The sequence below is a fragment of the Aulonocara sp. 'chitande type north' Nkhata Bay genome, linkage group LG2 (genome assembly GCF_057382095.1).
Source record: "Aulonocara sp. 'chitande type north' Nkhata Bay isolate Kocher_YH1m ecotype deep benthic linkage group LG2, A_spYH_male_GT1.1, whole genome shotgun sequence".
NCBI lineage: Eukaryota > Metazoa > Chordata > Actinopteri > Cichliformes > Cichlidae > Aulonocara > Aulonocara sp. 'chitande type north' Nkhata Bay.
Genome location: NC_141345.1, coordinates 21,477,992 through 21,486,218, shown reverse-complemented (window position 1 = coordinate 21,486,218; position 8,227 = coordinate 21,477,992).

Here is an 8,227-nt window from a genome sequence, read left to right as displayed (position 1 = left end):
GTGTAGTATCGTGATATTTTGTTTGCTAATAATGTATCGATACAGGGACAGCAGAAATCGATATTTTGTTACAAAAAAAGGTTTTGTGCTCTGACTTCAGAGCATGTTGATCCTTTTTCTGAGCAAGAATCCTGACATTCCTTCACTGCCCAAATGTGTTTAACTTTTTTTTTGGCAGCAATAAACATGACAGCTTACTTATTTTAATTTAAGACATGTTTTATTTTAATTAAGTTTAAAACTTTTTTTATTTAATGTAAAATTATATTTTGTTTTAATTTACTTTCAAATTCTTCAGTTGCTGAAGGGGCTGCGTAGTTTTCATAAATTGCATAGTTCAGAATAGCTATAATTGTACCAGATGGTTGCATTCAGTTAAGTTGGACTAGACTGTAATACAAACCGTTCTGTTTGTCAACAATAAAACTGACTGAAATGAGAGAAAGACTGAGTGTGAGACTTTGATATTAGATAAAATGAATATTGATAAAGTTTACCTTTATGTACAGAATCTGAATATCGCAGATATTTTAAAAAATTGCAATAATATCGTATCGTGCGTTAAGTATTGCGATAATATCGTATCGTGGGATGTATGGTGATTCCCACCTCTAGTTGATATTAGGAATGCGACATTCATAGCTCCCTTCCTGAAGAAGCCCGTGTGTGCTGACTCTTGATGCACACGAGCCTCAGTCCACTCCTCGAATTGACTTTTCTTGGCAATCCTCTCCTAACCCTAACGCTAACATCATCCCTTTTGCTTCCCTACCATCAACTTTCTATTAACACACTTTGAATACAGCAGTGTGCATGTGAACAGCCAGCTTTTTCAGCAGGGAACGTCTGGATAACTGTGACATCAGCAGTCTTCAGTGTTTTTGTGCATAGAACCAGACCAAAGGATACACAGTGTTCATCCTTACTCACTCTAAATAAAAGATACTGGATCATCAGCCGTACAGCGGGTAAGCTGACGGAGAGCCAGTGTGACACTGATACAGGTGTGGAGGTCCGAGAGAACAGTGAAACAAACAGGTGGAAAGATGGAAAAACTCAATGCACTAGGAGGTCGAGGCTGTCTCCATCTAGACTCAAAATTAATACCTTTTAAAACTATTCTCACACATAGTTTCAAACCTTAGATCAGTGATTTCCAAAGTGTGTGCCGGAGCTTCTTGATGGGCCACTAAGTTACTGCAGGCAGGTCGTAGTAATAACGAAAATTCAGTTTGAAATGAATCAGAATCAGAGTCAGAATAATTTATTAATTCCAGAGGAAATAATGTAGTCAGAGTTAATGAGAATATTAAATAATACAATATATTGCAAAATATTACAGAAAATTAAATATGAAATAAAGTTGAAGTTGAGGTGCCCCTCTCATCATATATTATACATTATATAACTGACAGTTATTTTCTTTGTGGAGGATGTGCCGATATTAAAGGTGTGCAAGGTCTGTATTACAAGTATGTGCAGTTACATATTTATTTATATTATGATTTCCTGGTTTCCAGGTGAGCTGCAGCAGTCTCCTTAACATGTTCTACTAAATTCTACTAAATATGATCGGTCAGAACCATGGGCGTAACGTTGTGCTTAACACTGGGGTGGGTCAAGATCTCTGTCTAAGTAAATAAATAAATCAGATGATTAAACATGCAACTGTTTTGCTGGTAATAACTGAAATGAGTAAAAAAAATTAACAGCCTATCTATGCAAGATAATTTATAATTTTATTGTGAGGGTTATATTGGCTGGGTCTGATTATTGGGGGGGTCATAGCCCCCCTAACACCCCTGGAAATTACGCCCCTGGTCAGAACAAAGTATGATTATCTTTAATGTAATTTAGACTGAATCTTAAGCATTTTGGTTTGAGGTTAAGCTCAGCCAGTCATCCATCTAAGCCTTGTCTAGGGTTTCATTGCTGTTAACCCAGGCAAATATATTTCTGTAAATATGGCCGCCCATTTTCCAGAGACTGAGCGTTGACAGTTAATAGGAGAACGGATTCTCCTCTGACGTGAAGGAGGACACCTAAATCTGCCGAGGCCTTGTAAAGTGAAACAGTGCAGGATGTTTCTTTTTCATGAGGCATTTGAATGCAGATATGATGCAAAGGTGACACCGCTGAGCAGCTCGTCATGTCAAAACCCCCTGCTGCTAGTTTCCCCCCCCATTTGCTGTATCATTCAGGCTGCTGTCATTGCATGACATGTCACGGCGGTCAGGTATGACAGTTTAATCAATAGGGTACGTTTTCCGAGAGATTCGCATTATTTTAAAACCAGAGGAAAGGCGCTGTGGGGGTGTGGAGAGGCAGAGTGAAGGAGGAGGGGGGTAGCAGATTGTTGGGGAATGGTTGAGTTGAACTTATTGCTGTCGAGCGATGCAGTACATAAACAAAGGAACAGAGGGACTTCTGAAGTATTAGCCCTGAACCAAGTGGGAGAGAACTGGCAATAAACACAGGATGCTGGGCTGTCAGTCTGTCAGTGGATGTCTCAGATTTGGCTCTGTTATCTGGAGTATAAATGTTAAATGTATGACTGGCTGAAAGGGCCTGTGAACCCCATCATCCAGATGCCAGTGTACAATCATGTCAAATAAGGTAGTCTCGGCTAACCCGGCTAAATGTCAATAGCCTTACACAGAATTCAGTAGCCCACTGAGTCCAGCAGGGACACCTGGGGAGACGGTCATTCACTCTGAACTTGTGAATGCTCTCCAATGCCAGCAAACACACCGAGAGGCTCTTTTATTTGGTGCCAGGCTACTTTGTAGTGGGATAATTTGACAGGTGAAGGTTTCAGTTGTACACTCTAAAACCACGAGGGATCACAGTCTGTTTATTCAAACACGCCTCTCAACAGTTAGAGCAGTGACAGATCTCCTCTCTGTTAAGCTGTGGGGGTAACCGAGCAAAGTCAAAACTCTGGAAACAAACGGGATGTGTTTAATCTAGTTTCAAGGTCTTCCATCAGTGATCCTGACCTCACGAGCTCAACCTTCTAAGAGCATCATTAATACTGACGCTCTCGCATTAATAAGATGACACAAAAAAGGGCACCGCAAGTTCACCTAAACCACACATACAGGCTGGGAAAGAGGGGAATCTGAAAGAATATTAATCACCCAAGGGCCAGCAGGAGAAACTGTAGCTATTGTAAGTTACCGCATTGTATTTTGGCCTTCTGTGTCAGGTTTATAGTAGCACAGTAACCCACTTGTCATGTTTAATATAAGTATTGTCCTACAGGGGATTTCATTTTTCTTTTCCTCGTGGAAGTGTAATTAGTGATGGCGCATGGGGCTTTCAGTCTCCTCAGCATTCATCTACTGGCTGGTCAGAGGTTTTATTGTGATTGCTGAGCTGAGTCTTTTATTTTTTTACAGTCTGCAGCTGTTTTAGCCAAAAACAAGAAGGGGTTCACCATCACCATGCCAGGCATCACTACATCTCAGCCCCTCAGGATTGCTTAAAATGGTAAAGACTGGGCTACAATGTGAAATATTGCAGGCTTTGGGAAGTGCCTTTAAGCACTGATATTCGTAGTGATTTATTAAATGGACTGGTACTTACATAGCGCTTTCCTACTCTGACTAAGCACTCAAAGCCCTTTTTACCGCCAGCCTCATTCTCCCAATCATACACGTATTGATACAAGTGCTTTTTTTCCATACCTAAGCACCCTGTCTAACATTCACACTCCAGTGGATGCATTTGGGGTAGCTCGGGGTTCAGTCGCTTACGAAGGATTTGAGATGCAGACTGAAGGAGCTGGGGAGCAAACCACTGGATTGATATGATAGATTATTTACTCTACCTTGTAATTCTTAAATTTTAAGTAAATACAGCCGGTATTGTATCCAGAGCTCGCAAATTAAGCCATAGGTACAAGGTCCACAATGGGGAACTATAACCAGGACTTGTCAAGTCAAATCAAGTGGCTTTATTGTCATTTCAACTATGTGCAATGGTACAGTGAAGCAAGGCAACAATGGTGCTTCATATAACAGACAATCAACATAGGACTATATAAAGTGCAAGTGTGCAAAAATTACAAAAGAAACAGCCACAAGACAGTGCAGACGCAACAGTGCAATAGAAAAGTGCAACAATGACGGTGAGTTGTGCAAAAAGTACCTTGATGTATGAAGGTGTGTGTGTCAGTGCATCTCTATTATCAGTCTTGCACAGCGCTCCCCAACCTTTTTTGCGCCACGGACCGGTTTATGCCCGACAATATTTTCGTGGTCCGGCCTTTAAGGTGTCGCGGATAAATACAACAAAATAAAACCAGTACCAGTACCGAAAAAAAGAAGATTTATTCATAACACACGTGAAAAGACCCAGGAAAACCGAGTTAACGATAAAAACGATAACAAAATAACGCTGAAAACCGATAAAAACCCTGAAAACCATACATTTCACACCCAAGCCTCAACTCTCGCGGCCCGGGGGTTGGGGACCGCTGGACTTGCAGATGTCTGTGGTTGGCTGAAATTGGTCCATCTTCGGTTTTAGATGGATTAGCATTTGTTGGAAAAATTTTGATGCGCTTACTGTAGACTAACGAGCTATTCTCTCTTCTGTCTGTCTTCTAATTTGCTTTGTGCTGTGCTTTGTGCCACACACACACACACACACACACACACACACACACACACACACACACACACACACACACACACAGTGACAGCAGTGGAAGGAAACTAGCACAGGCATAAATGCTTGCAGAATGCACTAGAGACTCGCACACGGCACTGAAATGAATCGACTGCACAAAATTTGAGTAAAAGAGGAAATTCTTTCTTCATTTGTTTGTTTTTCCTCTTTGGGATATTGGTAGTAATAGTGAGGGGGTGGGGTTACTTCACACAAACCAATGCTATTACTTTTTTGGCTGTTAAAAAGGTTAGTTTTTATTATAACTCTGTGGTGTTGGATACAAACCAAGTGGAAATAGCTCTGGGTCCAGTGGAATTTCTACTGAATAGATTTTCTTCACAAGTCACTCAAACCTATTCGCAAAACTTTTTCAGTCTTTCTGCCAAACACAGAGAAGCAGCGTTCCTTCACTCTGTGCGTTATGGACCTCTGCTTGGTATATTTTCATGTAATGATTGAAATCCGCAGGAGTTACACTCACTGCATAAAAATATCACCTCAAGAAAAAACCCCAACTTTCTGCTTGGATTTCCAAACATTCTTTCCATGCATTATAATATGGGCTCTGTAATGATTCTGAAAATGTGTCATTTGTCAACAATTCTTCAGCAAGTGTCTTGAGGAGTATAGAATGTCTAGCCTGAAATAGATTTCAACAGCAGATATTTAAAAATTAAGTTAAAGATTAAATCTGTGCCTCAGTTCTTCAAAAGACATGAAGATCAGAGTTCGGATGATACAGATCCTACATCTTTTCAAGCCCTTTAGAAGCCACATGTTTAAATGAGGAGATAAACATGTTTACAGCCAGGAATGCCTAAAACTGTAGAAGATCAACAGGACCCTAACAGCCTTCATCAGGATGTGGAGAACAACACTAGAGGCCAACCTCAAGCCAGCTGCACAAGTCACCATCAAATGTGGGATTTGCCAATGAGATGCTGCTCTTCTGCAGTGGCCCAAAGCTAGATCATTAACAAGACTGTCTACACATACAGTCTACAGAATGAAGCCCAGGAGTGAAGGAGAGATCGACTCAAGGATCCAAAGCACTAGGTTTTAAACCCAGAAGGAAACATTGCAGACATCAAGGTGTCACGTACAAGCTACACGAATCCCACAGGCAAATGGCAGTCACAAAGAGGCCGTAAGGAAAGCTGCAACCACCAAATACTTGTAGAGAGTCAGGCAAGTCCCGAGGAGTCAGCTGAATGGGAAGAACAAGATCCAGGCAGTTAACACCTACGCCCTTCCCATGATCAGATACCTGGCTGGGATAATAAGCTGGCCAAAGGAGAAGATGGAAAACTGACATCAAGACAAGGAACATCCTTAGCATGCATGGAGGGTTTCTCCCCAAGTCCAGCACCCTGAGACTGTAAGCTAAGCAGAAGGAAAGATGGCGAGGACTAATGAGTGTCAACACCACAGTCCAGGATGAGACATCAAAGATCTGCAAATACATCAGGAAGATGGCCACTGATGGCTCAGTGAATATCTCAGGCAGAAGAACCAGAGAAAGAAGAGAAGCAAGAGGAGGAACCATAATGGAAGGACGGGCCCCTGCACGGCATGTACCACCGGCAGATAGAAGAAGTGGCTGATACTGGGAAATCCTACCAGTGGACAAAACTGACTGAAAGAAAGCAAAGAGGCACTAAATATGGCAGCAGAGGAACAAGCTCTTGGCTTTAAAGATGTTCATGATCATAGCGATAAGATCAGAGTTCAAAAACAGGACTTTACAAAGCCTACAAAACCCATTGCTGTTACCCTTTTAAAATAATCATCCTAATTTGAAGTAATATCACTAAACACATCTTTTCACGTCATAGCTTCTGAGATCTTTTTTTAATGTGAGTGCAGTTCCAGGGTATTTATTTCTGTGATGTGAATCTGTGTCTAAAGTTATTGTAGAATATGGTGCTATGCAATTCAGTGAAATAGTGCTTTTTTAAATGCTGGCACTATCTTTTCATTTAAAGTCATTTCTATAATCAGCTCCCAAGGAATCACGAGAAAAAAAAGGCAGTAAAAAGTAATAGAATCAGCAGTGGCACAGACATAGGTAATTATGCTAAAAACTCCTTTCACGACAAACGCTTTAGGAGGGGGGAAAAAAGCTTAATACTGTAAGCCGTACAGCGAGTGCTGCCATCAGTGTATTGCAAATAAATGACTGGTGGTGAACATGTGTGTGCTGTCTGGGACGATTTGTGCGATGTAATTAGATGTAAAATGCTTTTTAGCTGCCTCTTTAATTGACTTTGGGCTCCAGTGATTTGTGGCACTCAGGTTTTCCCTCATGGCGCGATGCTGTCTCCAGTCAAGGCCAGTGGATTATTTGCAAATACCTAAATCCAGTGTCTGGTGCCGGACTTATTCGATCAGCTCTTCAGCTCTCGAGTTCTATAAACTTGTAGAATGGCTAATTTAAATGTATATAGATATATATATATTCCTTACTCTGGGTGTTAAGATTTCCTCAGTTATACTTGAAATACATCCTGACAGCTATTTAAACACAGCCACATATTAAACATTCAAGTGAACACCTTTGCATAAGGTAATCCAGTGGTGTCACACAGCATTGCTGACTACCAATCATCTCATATATATTCTGGGTACCCACTTTAGCCAGCACTGTATTTTAATGGCTGACATCTCAGGGCTGCAATTCAAGTGTGATTTATATCTTCTCAAGTCATCAGTTACAATCAGATCCAAGGATCTGACTTTGTGCTTGCTGGACAAGCATTGCAAATATAAGGGAGGGGGGTGCTGTGTCACTTCCCCAGTTTTTAGTGAAAATCTGAATCAGAGGTGCTGCAGTAGAACTGGAGAGAGTTAGATTGAGAGAGTAAGAGGAGGGTGACAGGCTCCGCAGTGGTACGCAAGCCTGTGTCTCATCCTTAAACCAATTTCCTTCCTCAGTACTCTGGGGAGTGGTCTGATTTGCACCGTTTCCTTTCTCTGAGTAAGTGTTTATCCTGCTTTTACAATTAGATCTCGCTCCCAGCTGCAGCATTAATCAAATCGCCAGACATATTCTCTGCATTTGGAGATTGAGGGAATGTGTCCTTACATGTCTGCCTTGATGCTAACGGGCTGCGAAGCAACACCGTTATTTGTTTAGTAAGTGTCTCACACAAACTGTACACAGATTTAAGAGGTCAAGAGGATTTTGGAGAGCTCTGAAAGGAAGGTGTGAAGAAGGCTATTTAGGCATATCTTGCTGGGAGGCATGCTCGTGACCTATTGATTTTACTAATAGTGTTTATCCTGGTTTGTATTTTTCAATGTGACAGGGGTGAGAAGGTGTCCTGAAATTGTTCAAAGACCCATCTTATGAAATGTTATTTCTTTGAAATGTTATTTTGCCGTGAAAAGCAGAGTTTGGAATGATGGTATGATTTTATTTTATTTTTTTGGCCTATGAAATGTTTAAATGGATGATGGAAAAGCAAACAAATTTACAGGTTTTTTTTGTTTTTTGTTTTTTTTAAGAGTAGAGCAAGCCACAATAAAGCATGGACATAGTTCAATGTTG